The sequence below is a fragment of the Monodelphis domestica genome, chromosome X (genome assembly GCF_027887165.1).
Source record: "Monodelphis domestica isolate mMonDom1 chromosome X, mMonDom1.pri, whole genome shotgun sequence".
Classification (NCBI taxonomy): Eukaryota; Metazoa; Chordata; class Mammalia; order Didelphimorphia; family Didelphidae; genus Monodelphis; species Monodelphis domestica.
The window spans coordinates 58,683,323-58,699,751 of NC_077235.1; the positions used below are offsets into that span (position 1 = coordinate 58,683,323).

The 16,429-nt window shown below is 45.2% G+C and overlaps 1 protein-coding gene across 8 annotated transcripts in view; it reads right to left on the reverse strand.

The window, feature by feature from the left end:
• Nucleotides 1-16,429, reverse strand: part of GRIA3 (glutamate ionotropic receptor AMPA type subunit 3) — a 306,481-nt gene that overhangs the window by 170,283 nt on the left and 119,769 nt on the right. The window lies entirely within an intron of this gene.

Below are 16,429 nucleotides of genomic sequence, written 5' to 3' on the forward strand. Positions count from 1 at the left end.
GGGAGAGGTAGGGAAGAGGAGCTCTGGGGCGGGAAGGCAAAAGCCACTGTCAGTTGTGCCAAGGACACCAGCCTCTTTCCCATCAGGTGCCTAGGGTGGGCCATGATTCAAAGCAGGGAGAACCTGGGCATCTGAAGTAGTGTTAGACCAATCCTCCCAGTTTGGGAAGGAAAGAGAAAGCACAAGAGTGATGCTGGGAAAATCTTGCATATTAGGATGTGTTGTGAGCTGGTGGAGGTCTCAGGCAGCAGAATATATGTAGGGCTGCTGGGAAATAATTACTATGCCCCTAGATCAGTGATGCCTTATGAGCCCTTCCCCATTCTCTTGGGTGTATCTACAGCAGAACTCACGGGACTCTGGCAGAGTGGATGTGGGGCTTCTGCAATAGCATCTTAGAGCTGGAAAGGACCTCATTGGATAATAATAATAATGAAAATACTTTAAAAATCAATCACATAATGAAAAGACTGGAGGGGGCACTTTTTGTCCTCCTTGGTGACCCTGAAATTATACCAAAGAGGCCCTAGAATAAAGAGACAGGTTTAGCAAGCACAGTTGAGGGGTACCTTGACAATAGTATATGATGTGACAACCTTCAAAGTAGGGGCATCTGAGTTCAAATTCAAATTTGCCTCTGAAATATACTAGCTGTGGGATCATGGGCAAGTTCAACGGACAACTCTTTAGGGTGCCAAATTACATTGCTCTATATTGATGGAGGTAGTTGCCATACTGGAAATTCCATACTCACAGTGATGCAACCATAAGGTCTGGACCAATAGAAAAAGATAAATAGCCTCACCTACTATTTGGCTTTCTCATAGGATTAGAGGGAAGCTTAATCTTAAGAATCCTATAAAGTGGCAGCATGGAATAGTAGAGAGAATACTAGATTCAGAGTTGGAAGAGCTGGGTTCCAATTCCAGATTTTCTCATTTCTACTTAGATGAGCTTGAGCCTCTGTTTCTTCATGTGTAAAATGATGAGATCAGACTAGATGACCTCCTACGGTCTCCTGTGTATGACCTTAGATGAGTCATTGTATCCCTCTGGGCCTCAGTTTCCCTCCTCTGGAAAATCAAGAGGGATGTATGTTGGATTAGCTATGTTCTCAGAATCTTTCTAGCTCTAAATCTCTGAACTATGTGTTTGCTAAGCATGAGGATACTCGATCTATCCATGGTTAACCAAGACAAAAGAGGGAAGGGGGGAGCTTGGTGAAGAGGGGAGTGTTTTGCTCACACGCTGATCCCACATTGGGTTGCACACACAGAGGGTCAAATAAATCAGTGCCACATGCTTACATCATGAAATCCTATAGAGTGATTGCAGAGCCTGGCACCTAATAGGTACCAAATAAGTTATCATTGATTTGGTATCCTCTTTTCCTTATTGCCGCAACCCATTGGACAGATGGAGAAACTGAGGCTCTTTCAGCCTCTGTCTCCTGGCTGTTGAATTGTGCAGCTCCACCCTTTCCCCAGCAAGCCAAGACAACACCCGCCAACAGACAGGTCAGCTTTGCTGAGTGAGAGTCACTTGGCTTCACGTTGTCAGATGAAAGACGATTAAGACCATCTGGAATGGATTTGCTCAATGTGAGAGAACTGGGAGCTTTCTGATCCACTACCCTGTGAGCCTCACCATTGAAGAAACCATCCTGGGACTGGGATTCCAAAGTGTTTGCCGAGAATCCTTTAGTGTACCTGTTGGAGGCTTGGCTGCCTAAACTGGCAGGGCTCCTGCCCAAGTGGCTCTGGGTAATAGTCCATCATGTTACAGATGCCATCAGATAATTGATTGTTCTTATCATTATTAATAATGATGAGCCCCATTTTCTCTCATGATTTTAAGCTTTCCAAAGAACTTTGCTCACAACCAGGCTGTGAGGGAGGCAGCGTGAGTATGACCATACACATTTTTCTACATCTTTCTAAGGGGGAAACTGAAGCTCAGAGAGGAAAATGGCTTGCTCAAGGTCATTCTGGAAGTGTCAAGGGCCATGACTTGAAGGCAGGCCAATGTAATTCTTGTATCCGTAGCTTCAGAATGGGAAGAGAGACCTCATTCAAAGAGATCTCCTTGTTTTACACAGGAGGAAATTGAAGCCCATTGAGGATCATAGACTCACAGATGGAAAAGATCTACATATCCCCTAAGCTTTATCCATTTATTAACAGAGTACACAAACTATTAACAAAGTGGGTCAAAATGGCTGCCTCAGTTGGGCCAAACAGTTCTGAATGAAGGCTGACTGGGTCTTTGTAACCTTAGTGTGTCTTCTTTCTGACTGGCTTGACAGTACATCCTTTGGAACTCCTCTGGCAAAGGTAAGCCAATCCTGATTGGTAGACATCTTAATGAGGAGTGGGAAGAGAGTTTCCTTAGCTCCTCTCTGTTCAGAAACTGGGAATAGTTCTTAAATAACTTGATTAGGCTCTAGACAATGGGAGTAGCAGGAACAGATCTTAGAGGCTATCAAGTCTACCTCTTGTACTTTACAGATGAGGAAACTGAGATTCAGAGAAGTCAGGTGACTTGCCCAGAGTCATACAACTATTAATTAAATTTCTGAGACAGGATTTTAATTCAAGGCATACTGATTCCAAGTCAAGAACCCTATCCACTCCACTGAACTGTGGCTTGTGACTTCAATGTTTATAGGAATCTTCAGTATGGGTCCTTCGATTGGGGATGATTTTGACCTCTTGATGATTTAGTGTATTGTCCCTGAAGCCTTCCCAAACCTTTGCCTTATCAGCAGAGCCTTCTTCATGCTGAGGCCACCTCCATGGCACAATGAATCACTGGTAGAGCATAGTGGAGGCATGGCTGTCTAGTTCACCCACTGGAAATGAGTCAATAAATCATGGATCTCTGATTCAGAACTCGTATTAAAGAGCTGTTTTTAAAAGAGAGGGGTGACCCTGGCAGGCACAGGAAGGCCACTTGTGGGAAGGCATAAAGAGTCCTTTGAGACACACTAGTTATATGACTTTGGGCAAGTCATTTTTTTCTCCCCGAGCCTCAGTTTCCCTATCTATAAATGGGTATATAATAATAGCACTTACTTCATCAGAGCAGCTGTGAAGAGTTTTGCAAACTGTAAAGTGACATAGAAATGGGAGCCATTATTAATCAAGATGGCAAGTCTGTTATAATGAGACATGATATAAATGCAACCATTTATCACTACAGTAGAAGCACCTGTTAGTCTCCAGGTATTAGTCAAGATCTGTCATTTCTATCTCCTGCCAGCCCCCTCCTAGTTTTGTTAATTACAAAGAGACCAGAAGGACCAGAAAACTGACCCCCATGGAGTCAGAGGTATACTTTAGGATCTTTCCTTTGGAATTCCATATGAACTGGAATGACCTCCAGGAATTGATGCAGAGTGAAAGGAGCAGAACCAGTAAAACTGTACACAGAGACTGATACAGTGTGGTACAATTGAATGTAGTGGACTTCTCTACTAGCAGGAATGCAATGACCCAGGACAGTTCTGAGGGATTTATGAGAAAAAACACTATCCACATCCAGAGGAAGAACTGTGGGAGTAGAAACACAGAAGAAAAACAACTGCTTGATCACCTGAGTCAATGGGGACATGATTGGGGATGTAGACTCTAAGTGATCACCCTAATGCAAATATCAATATTATGGAAATAGGTCTTGATCAATGACACAAATAAAACCTGATGGAGTTGTGTGTCAGCTATGGGGGGGAAGGAGGGGAGGGAAAGAACATGAATCATGTAACCATGGAAAAATAGTCTAAATTAATTAATTAAATATAAAATTTCAATTAAAAAAAGATCTTTGCTTTGGTTGGACCAACTAAGCCTGCCATCTTCTTTTCCCTAGCCTTCCTTGTAACCAACTAGTACTGACTTGAACTTGTAGACTCTTACAGGTCATCCAGTCCACTCCCCTCATTTTGCAGATGAAGGGTCTTAGCAGTAAGGCCAGCTCTCTAAGTTCACACAGAGGACCAACTGACTCCAAAGGCCATGCCCTTCCCACTGTGCCCATGGCTGCAATGAACATGTGAGTAGTGTCAAGGTGTGGGTTTTCTGCAAGAGGAAACCCATGTTCTGGAATACCAAGATAAAATCCACTGAAGGAAGTGGGAATGTGTAGCTTGCAAAGGAAAAGGCTTCTGGGAAACATGAGATCTAGCTTCAAATTTTTGAAAGAAGAGAGAAAAGACTCATTCTTCTTGGCCCCACTAGGGTAGAAGGAGAAGCAATGGGTGGAAAGTCTACTTTTGATTTTGCTTGGGTTTTGGGGTCTGGATTTTCTTTCACCACATGACTAACATGGAAATGTTTTACATGGCTGCACCTATATAACCTAGATTAAATTGCTTGCCTTTTCAATGAGGGGGAGAGGAATTGTAACTCACACTGTTAAAATAAGGAAAATAAAAATTGTTTTTACATGTAATTGGGAAAAATCAAATATTAAAAAAGGATGAATTAGAATAGGTGAAGAAGGGGAGGGATGGCATTCTAGATACGAGAAATAGCTTAACTAAAGGTAAAGAGGTGGGAAAATATGGGGTGCATAGGGAATGACTTGGCTTGAGGTAGAGGAGAGAAGAGTGAGATGGAGTCAGAGAACGGAGGAACTCAATTGTCAGACAAAAGAAATTCTTTATTTCCAATTTGGAGGGGCTGCTACTTGACTCCTATCATAGGCTTGGCCTTGGGCCTTGGGGAGGATGGGGGAGAAGGGGCCAGGGAAGAAAGCATGGCTCATAGGACAGAGGGCAAACATGCCAGGGCAGTTCAGCTGTGAAGGTCTGTGCCTTTCTTTGCCTCTCTTCCCTGCCAAGAATGGCATGGTCTCTTGATCCTGATGCTATCAGAAGGCTGTCAGAAGGAATATTGAAGATAGGCTCTGGGAAAGGAGATGAGGGGGAGGGTGCTGAGGGATGGATAAGGAAGTCCTAAGGACAGTGGAGGAGTTTTCCCCTTGAGGAAAAGATCCATGCAAAGATCTGGTCCTACCATCTCATTCCTCTGCTCAGAAATCGTCAGGGACTCCCTATGACCTATCAAGTAAAGATGGCATCCAAAGCTCTTCAGTATCTGGTATCGCCTGACCATTTTATATAGCATTTCCCAATTCTCCTCCTTGCAATGACTTTCCCTACTAGTTGTATTTCTCCTGTGGGAAAGGGTTTTTTGTGGGGGGTGGGGAGTACATGGATGGGTCTAGCCCCATCTGTTCCCGCTACTGGAAAAACAACTCCAAAGAGCTTGTCTTACTTACTGATGGCCAACAGCAAGTTCTGTGAACATGTAGGATGTTTAATTGTAAACTGTAAACTGTAAAAATTGTAAATTGTCAAATGCATAATTGCTGGGGATGTCAAGACGCAAAGTGACCCCATCCTTGTTCTCAAGGACCTTATAATCTAGTAGTGAGGATGGAACATCCAAAAGGGACATTTATCTGGCTCCTTAAAGTTTGCAAAGAGCTTTCTATATATCATTCTCTCTTGAGCCTCACGACAGCCCTGTGAAGCAGGTACTATAGTTGTTGTTGTTATTATTATTATTTTATTATAACCCTTGCCTTCCATCTTAGAATCAATACTGTGTATTGGTTCCCAGGTAGGAGAGTGATACGGGCTAGGCAATGGAGGTTGAGTGACTTGCCCAGGGTCACACAGCTAAGAAGTATCCAAGGCCAGATTTGAACCCAGAATCTCCTGTCTCAGAGAAGAAGGATTAGTTCTATCTATTTGGGGGCTTCATCAAGGAGATGGCACTAGAAGGAAAAGAGCTATGTGAACAGGATGAGGAGGCTCATTGATTTCGAGTTGGTCCATCCCCTGTGCCTCCTTGACATTGACTTCCTTGCTCTGGTAGTCTAGCTGGCTATGGCTAGGAGCTACCACTAAGGCTGAAATGTTGGCTTAGGCACTGAGTGAGAAGTCCTTGCAGTTGCCAAACGTTGAGGTACAATGCACATTGGGTTGGCTAGGAGCGCAGCTACTCCCACTAAAGTCTGAAGGCCAGGCAAACACTGCAGCTCTGGCCAGGGTTCTATTTGCAGAGAAGAAGAATTTTCATTAAGAATTTTAGAAATGGTTGGTTGTTTACCACAATGGCAGACTCAGTGGAGGGACTGGTCTGCTGTGGTCAGAACCTCAAAAGCAATATGATTCAGGGGAAAGGATGCTGGATTTGTAGGCAGAAGCCCTGGGTTCGATTTCCTACCTGTATGACTCTAAGTAAGATCATATTCCTGCCTTGGTCTCAGTTTCCTCCTCTGTAAAACAAGGAGGTTGTACTCCATGGCCTCTGCAAATCCCTTCTAGCTTTACATCTAGCACTCTATGATCCTATATATGACCTTGGGCAAGTCATTTCCATTCCTCTGTACCTTGGTTTCTTCACCTGTAAAAAGAGGTGGCTAGATTAGGTGCTCTCCAAGGTCCCTTCTACCTCTAGATCCATGCTTATTTGGGCCAAGTGGGACCTAACCAAATGCCTGCTCTTGGCCTGCAACCTGTTTCTCCCAGGCTGGTGAAAGGAAGGCAGGTGCCAAAGGAAGCCTGCAATCGTTTCAGGAGGTTGGTGCAGTGGGACTGCAGGACTGCAAGCCAACGCAGGAAACCAGGGTGGTATTGATTGTTTTTCTGCAACTTCCTTGGTGGGTGGATGACCTCGGCTGCTCCCTGAATGCAGGACAGAAAAAACCCCAAAACCCAAACCCAAACCCAAACCGGACTGCTAGGAACTGTCATGTTGGCTGATTTTGAAAGCTGCCTTAAATTTTCCAGTGTGTTTCCAAACACTGTTTGACAATCCCTTTAGGCCATAAAGCATGTTTATATTTCAGATGGAAATGACATAATCAGATGCTCCAGGATCTTCTTCGGGGAGCCTTCCCATCTGCGGGCAGCACTTGACTTGGCTCCGTTCAGTTCAGTTCAGCAAATACCTATGTAATGGGGTGGCCCTGCAGGCAAAATGACTGGAAGTTGAGGTCTATTAGCTATTCCAAGTGAAGAATCCAATCAGGAGCAGAATAAGAGATGTAAGGATTCTGGAATTGCCATGGGAAGAGCAGAAGAAGATCATTTTCTCTACCTCCTTCGAAGCTGAACGCATCATCTCTGACCATTCATTGCCAGTGCACTAATGGCATCAGGAAGCTCCTGGTGAATTGAGTAGACTCTGAAAGGCGGGAAGCTTTGGTGTAGTGGCAGGTCTTGAACAGGGCTGTGGGTCTGATGCCAATGACTCGCTGTGTGGTCTTAGGAAAATCACTCCCCCTCTGGACTTTACTCAGTCCATGTGTAAGTGGAGAGAAGATGGGACTGCGTTGGCCCCCACTAAAGGATGAGACGGCTGTCACGGGGAAGAGAGAATAGGCTTGGGATGGTCAATTTAGAGCTTTGAGGCTACTGAGTTCAACTCCCTTATTTTATAGATGAAGAAGAAACACTGAGGTCCCTTGTTCAGGATGCTGCAGCTAGGCAATGTGGTAGGTAGGATTTGAATTCAGGTCTTTCTGACTCTAAGCCATATTGCTCTTCATACCAGGAAGCAGAACAAAGAGCAATGGGTGGAAGGTGCAAAGAAGCTTAATAATGTAAAGAGAAACTTCTCAATGGTGAGAATTCTCCCCAAATGGAAGGGGTTGCCTCAGCTGGTTCCCCAGGAATAGACGCTTTCAAGTGGAGGTTGAATGAATAGTTATCAAGGGCATTAGAGCAGGCATTCTGCTTAGGTGTGGACGCTATTGGAAGGGATCTCCTCCTCAAAGGGCCCTTCCAATACTTGGAACAGTTCTGAAACTCTGGATCTCAAATTGAAGCCATAGTAGAAAGAATATCTCCTTCAATTGAATTCCCCAAATATTCATTAACTGCCTACTGTGTGCTAGGCACAGAGACAAAATTGATCTCTACTCTTAAAGAGCTTCTATTCCACCAGAGTGGCCCATGGGAAACACCCAATATGTACCCTGCCAATACTAGATGTATATAAATGAATACAAAGTAATTTTGAAGGGTGGAGACCATTAACAGTTAGGGGGATCATCAAGGGCCTAGTGTAGGAGGGGGTGCTTGCCTGGAATCAGACCAGAGACTTAAGGGGACAGACTGGAGGCCTGGAGAGGAATAGTCCTCTGGGGATTCCACGAGGCAGAGGAAAAGAGAGAGGGAGTGCCTTCCAGGCTTGCAGAGGTCCAGAAGTGGCAAGTGGCTGGAACAGAGGATCAAGAGAATAATACAAAATAATTCCAGCAATGGAAGTTAGAAGCATATTGTGAAGATCTTTAAATGCCGAACTGGGTGAGCCGCAAGCTTTTAAAGAAGGGAAGTGATATAGCCAGCCATGACAGTTAGGAAAGTCAATCTTTAGATGTTAGGAGGAAGGATTAGACAAGACAGGGGAGAGTCTTTTTTAAATAAACCCTTACCTTCCGTCTTGGAGTCAATACTGGGTATTGGCTCCAAGGCAGAAGAGTGGTAAGGGCTAGGCAATGGGGGTCAAGTGACTTGCCCAGGGTCACACAGCTGGGAAGTGGCTGAGGCCAAATTTGAACCTAGGACCTCCCATCTCTAGGGCTGGCTCTCAATCCACTGAGCTACCCAGCTGCCCCCAGACAGGGGAGAGTCTTAAGGAAGGGAGACCAATTTGGAGTCTAGTGCCATAGTCCAGATGCGAGGCGATAAAGGTCTAAATTTTGGTGGTGATCATGTAAGTGGACAGGAAGGTGGCAGATGAGAGAAATGTTGTAGAGGTAGAAATGAAGAGGATGAAACTTGGCAAGGGACACGGTCAGGATTACTCTGAAGTTGAGCCTTGAAAAGCTCTGAGGTCTCAGTTCATGGGAGTCACGTCTGGTGTCTTTTTCTCTTGGTGTCCCGGTGATCTAGAAAACAAATCGATAGTGGACACCAGCAATACAACTATGTGACTTTCTCCAGTAGTTTGGTAGCATGGAAGTAGGAATAGCAAACATGAATGGTGGGGGCAATTCAGGGTTAGGATTGTGAAGGGGATGAACCAAGGACAAGAAGTCAAAGAATTGGAGGGAAGAAGGTAGCATAAAGTTGAATTGCTTATCGCTAGTGTACATGGCATTGATTTCCTGTGACTTTAAGCTGTTGTGACAGGGTTACGAGACTGCACTTGGACCATGGTAAGGTCTCTGGGGGTGATCTGAATGGATGGTAGCCTGTCTGATCTGGTCCTTTCAGTCACCTTAATCATTGGTGCAGGTCACTGAATGAGGGGTTTGGCAGAAGTGGCTATCTATAGCAATTGGGAAGATGGCTTACTTGAACCCAGATCTGGTTTGTCCTGCAGGTGCTCTTTCTGGAAGCAGGCCTAGTACCTTGAAATTCCTGATTCTGTGGTAGCACTGTGATATTTAGTGCCCATTCTTAAATGCCATTTATTCCAGTAATTTATGCTCATAGGAAATCTTTGACCCAAGGAGAATAATGCTGTTACTTACTTGGATCCATGTTGATAGAACAATGAATATCAGAACCGGGAGGGGACTTGACATACAGAATTTTGGAGCCTTAGAATATATAATATAGAGTGTCGGAGCTTAGAGGATCCTTGGAACACAAAACAGAGAATATCAGAGCTAAGTGAGAACTTAGAACACAGAACCCTAGAGTTGGAAAATTTCTTAAAACAGAGAATGATGGATCTTGGAGACACTTTAGAAGGCAAAAAATTGAAGAGGTGGTCTTTAGAACAAGGAATATTAGGGCTAGAAAGAACTTAGAATGTAAGTCCTAGAAGGAACCTCACAACATAGAAACAGACCGACCAAACTGGGAAGGACCTTAGAACACAGAGCACAGAATGCTGACGCTCTAAGGGACCCAAGAGATAATCTGGTTGAACCCTCTCACTTTCTAGCTGGGGAACTTGTGACTTCCTAGCCCCATTCCAAAAGACATGAATAGATTTAAACCTAAGGGATACATGTTAGGAGTATGGCATCCTAACTGGTGAAAACAAATGCAAGTGGCCAATGAGTCATTTCAGGCACACAGGGGTCTAGTCAAAGACCTTGTTGTTGGGCTAGGTGCTGACAGTTTCAAGATCGGATGTGAATTTTCCCTCCTCACATCTCTACAGAGCTTCAATTGAGGCAGCTTCATAACTTGGGTGGAGTTGTTTGGCCAATTGGCTCCCAACAGGATGGGCTAGCCTCCTCCCTTCCCCTGTTTTTTGACCACTTTGGGAACCTCCTGTACCTTCCTAAACTATGCAGTTCCATCCAACGAAGCCATTAGTTGGCAAGGTTATGCTTTTCCCTCAGAGCTCCAGCCTGAATCTTGCTCAGGGTGAGATCAATGGTCAAATGACACCGTAAGAGAGAGTTCCCAGGATCCTGACACCCTGGCATTGGATTGGATCTTGGACACTACCTAGTCCAACTCCTTTATTTTGCAGAAGGGATAACTGGGCCTCAGAGTTAGGGGAAATTTTTTGCTAATGGTCACATAGATACTCTAGGGATGTACTCAGAGATGAGAACCCAATCTGGTCAGTTCCGGTTGAGCAATCAGATTTTGGTTGAGAACTGCAAGAGATCAAAGGATCACAGATCTAGAGGGGGTGGTGGTTCCTAGAGGTCATTTGGTTCAGAAGATGAGGAAACTGAGGCTCAGGGAGAGACAGTGACTTTCTCATAGTGACACATAGGTTCCTGGATCTAAAGTCACCTTTGGGGTCCAACAGACCAACTTGCTCATTTTAGGGATAAGAGAAATGAGGCCCAGGGAGGGGAAGGACCTTGGTCAAGGTTGCACAGATAGTAAGAGTCAAAGGCAAGATTTGAATCCAGGTCCCTTATCCAAAGCCAGCATTCGTTCCACTTTACTATGATCGACCCTAGAAGGCTTCTAATCTAACTCCTTCACTTTTTAGATGAGGAAGTGGTGGCCCAGAAAGGTTATGTGACTTACCCCAGAGTGACACAGATAACAACTGGCAGAGCTGGGGTTTAAACTCATCAGACCCCTTGATTTCCAATCCAGCATTCTGGGAAGTATACCGCATTGCTTCCAATCTTCCCACCATGCTTTGCCACAGTGCTAGTTAATTGGCTTTTCGCATCTAGACCCTGTTGTATCATTTGTTATCCCATTTACTACTGACATGGCTCTGAGATGATTTCCCTGTATAACTGAAGCATCCTTTAAACTCTTCTTCCTCCCCTCCCTTCCCCCAACAAAGCAAAACACCTTTATGAAACACCAACCCTGAAAACTGTCCCTTTGGAGCCTCAGTAGCCCATGAAAACCAAGTCCAGGCCAGGAGCTAACTGTGTGTCTTCCAAGGCCCATGCTGGCAATGGGGACTTATCTTGCCATTGGCACAGCAAATCTGGTAGACTCCTGGCTGTTCTGGTCAAATGATCTATGGTACTCTTTGCAAATCTTAGAGAACTGAATCGTTATTAGCTATTATTGTAACCTCTGGGGTGAGAAGGGGACAGAGAAAATAGAATGGTTCGCTATCTATTGTTACCCAGGGTCCTTTTCTTCCTCTTCCCTTTTCTCCCTTTGCAATTCTGGCTATCCTCCCTCTCCTGCCCCATTTAAGTCTCTGAGGAGAAGAGGAAGGGCAAGGAGGGGTATGAGAGAGGGAGGGAGAGAGGGGGGGAAGAGATAGATGGAGAGAGAGGGAAAGAGAGAGAGAAAGAGAAAGAGGGAGAGAGAGAGAAAGGTAGAAAGAGAGAGAGAAAGAGAGAAGGAAAGAGAGAGAGAAAGAGAGGAAAAGAGAGAGAGGGGGAAACAGAGAGAGGGAAAGAGAGAGATGGAGAGAGGGAAAGAGGGGGGAAAGAGAGAGAGAGAGAGAGAGAGAGAGAGAGAGAGAGAGAGAGAGAGAGAGAGAGAGAGAGAGAGAGAGAGAAAAGCTACCTAAATTTTTCCTCCACTCCTCTCCTCAACAATTCATTGCCTACAGTCACACTGTCTTGGAGCTCAATCTTCTGATTTATTTTCTTCTGGAATGTTTGGCTCTGGGGATAACCCAAGAAGGCGATTCTCTCCAAATCTTTTGTCAAATTCTACCAACTAAAATCAACTCTATTTTCTCTTAGACTATCTATTAAACAGTGGAGCTCAGTGCTGCTTGCTAGGCTGAAGTCATAGGCTCTTGTATGGAGAGCTGGAAGAGACCTTAGAGGCCCTCTAATGCAACCCCTTCATTTGGAGAGAAGGAAACTGAGGCCCAGGGGGAGAAGTGAATTTCCCAAGGTCATATACAGGATTATAAATCTGTAGCTGGCAAGGACCTAAGAGACTACTTGACTCAAGCCTTTCTTTTTACAGAGGAGGAAATTAAGGCACAGGGAGGTCAAGTGACTAGTCCAAACTTACCTATAGGATCCTAGCTGTAGAGCGTGAAGGGATCTCAGGGGTCACTTGGTCCATCTGCCTCATTTTAGGCATGTGAAATGCAAGGTCCAGGAGGGGAATTCCAAGGTCACATAAAATAGTACTCAGATTCCACCTCTCTTGCCCTTTCTATTGCACTGGGTGACATGGGCCTTTCTCCATTTCTGTGTCCTCAGTAGCCAGCACTGTGTCCAACACATAGGAGTCAACTAGTGCATTGTGCCTCTATTGAACTTGGAGAGCTATTACAGATAGACTCAAACAATGTCAGAGCTGGAAACAATCATGGAAATCATCTCGTCTAAGCTCCCCATTTCTAACATCCTGGGAAGAAACTGGAGCCAGAGAGGGTGAAGAATTTGCCCAAGGTCACCCAGTAAGCCAGTGGCAGAGCCAAGAATTAAGGTCAGGTCTCCTGACTCCCAGTCTGGTGCTCTTTCCCAGCATGGATGTTGGGAAACTTATATAAAATGGGGCATCAGAACCCCCCCCCCCACCGCTCACCCCAAGGTCGTATCAAGGCAGAAGTCACTTTGCAGCATTGGTCTGGCTGCTGCAGGATGAAGATAAAAGGCTTCCAACCTACTTCTGGTCCCCTGAGCCTGGCAGGCCCCCTAGGCCCGTTTTAATTTGAGCTTTCAGGATGGCAAGAGAAGAAGTGAGCAAGGGAGGTTAATTATCCTAATTAGAAAAGAAACAGAGGCTGGCCCTTCTAGGTCAGCCAGTGGGGCTAGTTTCCCCCAAGCTGCTGCCTTCAGACGTTAGCCAGTCATTGAATGCCAGAAGACAGACAAAGAGTCCTCTTTGCTTTCCTGCCAAAGTTTCTCCCTCCACTCCCCAGCCTGCCCCCATCTACAGACAGTAGCAGAAGATTCTTTTCAAGAAGAGGCATGTGATTAGATTGGGCCCTAGAACCAAAGTATGGGGTATCCTGAGGGGACAGAGAAGCCGATACAGCTGAATGAGGTGCCAGAGTAGACACGGACCCAGCCAGAGGCCCCCCCCCCATGTAAAAGGAGACACAACGGGATGAATCTCCCATTGCCATGCCCTGAGTCCCTGGCCACGCTGGCAAACTGAGATAGACTGCTGCACAGATCTGTCAGCAGAACTCGACAGGAATCATGCCTACTCAGGGACTCAGTGGCATCAATCCTTGGGGGGGGGGGTTGATTATACAGGCAAAACTTGCAAAATGTGACTCTGAAGAATGTTGTTTTATTATTGGTAAAATAATGTAAGCAAACTGTATTGGAAGGTTGCAATTGTGATATCATTGAGTCAACTGCTCCTTTATAAAACTTGCCGTGGGATCAAGGCCCCCTAGAGTATCGATTCATCTCTGTTATGCTTTCAAGAACCGACGAAGAATATTAAGTAGGTGAACACGTGTTCATAGGTGTACTACTATACATAATATTACACATATATCTTATCGGATGTACTATTTCATCACTGTAGGAAACATCCAGTGAGGGTCTCCCCCTACTAATGGAAGCCAGCATCTCCTCTGCAACTTCCAGTCTTAGGGAGTGGCTTAGACTAGTGGAGTAAAATTCAAATAAAAGTAGGGCTCTAAACTGTCTATGAGGATCCTCATAGGTAGCATATTGACTTAGAAAACCACAAATTAACATTAACTATATTTTATTGTAATTTTAATTTATTTTGTTAAACATGTATCAATTCTATTTGAATCTGGTTTGGGAGACACTAGGGAGTGTACTTAGGAGTTTGAGGCCTAGAGGACTGAGATGTTAAAAGACTTTTCTAGCATCTTATAGCTAGGAAATATCCAATGTAGGACCCGAAGCTAGGTCTTCCTGATTCCGGGGTCTGCTCTCTATCCATTCTGACCCACTGCTTCTCTTCTGGCTGCTATATTATGGCTTAGAACTTACTGTAGGAGAATTCTCCCCGGAGCCCATGGAGCCAGGGTTTTAGGGACCCCCACTGCATTTTTTAAGAGCAGGGTATCTCTATTGCAGTCTATTTTTTATGCCTATGTGTTGGATGCTTTGAGTTGTTAAATGTCCTCATTTATTAATGGGGATCAGTTTCTCAAGGAGAATCAGCTGAGGTATTTGTCATGCTTATTTTGCACAGTGCCTAGCTCAGGATTGGTGCTTCTTCCCTTGTTATAAGGATAAGAAGAGATGAATAGTTAGGGTGATACATTGGCGCTCCAACAGCCAGTAGAAGGACTTGACTTTGTGGGATGGCTGCTCAAGGCAGGACTTATTAGAGGAAATGGATGAAAATGCCAGTGGACTGCTGCCAATGGCTTTCTGGGCTGTGGCTGTTCCCCTGGGCATCTCACTCTTACCCCATCAAGGTGATTTAATTGGGTAGAGTTGGGACCAGAACCCAAGTCTCCTGGCCCATTGGTTCTCCCTACAGCACTGCTCTTCAATGAGTTCCTCCTTTCTCCCCTCTTAAAAGTCAGGCTGGATGCAAGGGAAGTAAACAGGGTTTGAGATGTCAACAGAGCAGGCAATTAAGAAGAAGAGATACTTACTGTCAATAAACTCCAAAGCAATGTCTGTTAGGTGGATAATTTAGCCATAGGTAATTGAGTGCTGACTGTAATAACCCCTCCTGCCATTCAGCTTGCTTTCCTTTCAAGCCTTGAGGGATGCCGGGAGAGGGACACCTTTGTGCTCCCTGTGCATGACCTGGATCTGGGGGGAGGTGCTCTCACTAGAACACACTCTATACATGCAGTTATTTGTGTGGCTTCCAAAGCCCAAAGGGGAAAAGCAGGCAGAAGCCAGAAGAGTGTCTGAGCCTGGGGCCCTCCATGTAGGCAGCAGGCCTGAAACCAGGTCAGCTGCTTGGAGCACCAGCACTTCTGAGGGAAAGGGAAGATTTCCTGAGACTCTAAGTAGTTCAGAGCCGAAGTTAGACAATGAGTCAAGATGTGATGTAGAGGCCAAGTTGGGATGGCAAGAGAAAGCTCATGAGATTGAATCAAAGGTCTGTGTGATGTTGGCCAAGGCCCGTTCCCTCTCTGGGCTTCCATTTCCTCCTCTGTAAAATGAAGGGATTGAACTAGAGGACCTCTGAGATCTTTCTCAGTTCTAGATCTAGGATTCTAGGCATGACCTTGGGCCCTAATGGCCACCAGATTCTAAATCTAGACTTTGAAGGGTCTTCTGAGATCTTCTGGTCCAGACCTTCAGTTTTACAGATTAGAAAACTGAGGCCCAGAAAGGGGAAGGAATTTGTCTGAAGTCAATACAAGTAGGAAGTGGCAGAGGCAAGATTTTTCCCTCAGGATCAACGTCTCAAAGCTCAGTGATCCAATTCTCCCACTCTTATCACTTGATGCCCACCTCAGAGGATGATGATGATGATGATGATGATGATGATGATAGCTAGCATTCATATATTACTTGAAGATTTACGTGGCACTTTACAGATGGTATCTCATTTGACTCTCTCCCAGCCCAGGGAGGTAAGTGATATCATTAGCCCCATTTTACAGAGGAGCAAACTGAGGCTCCAAGGCAGGGTTCTCACTCATACTTCTGAAGAACCAGAGATAGGAGTCATTGCATCCATTGGCCAACAGTCACCATTGCAAAGCCCTGAGGCAATAGCCACTGCCTGCAGAGTTTCTATGGAGCCATGACCTGAGGCAAAGGCACTAAGGGTAGGAAATATTTCACATAATTCTTAACCTGGGCTACAAAAGGTATGTGGATAGATTTCAGACTGTCCATGAACTCAGATGGGAAACATGGCGCCTTTCTTTCCACCAGCCTTTGGTTTCATTCATAAGCCAATGTATTCTAGGCATCTAAAGGCATCCCTTGTGGTCTGAGAAGGGGTCCCTAGGCTTCACCAGTTGGTCCAACAGGTAGGGGACTCCAGAAAACATTAAGGTCCCTTGGCCATGCCTGGGTGCGACTGACATCAGCTAGGATCAGAAGACACTGGTGGTGAGGAGGGTGGCGCATTGGGAAGCTGAGGGGCTTAAAGAGTACAAAGGCTGAGTTTGAGGGGAAGTCAGGGGCAGTGAGC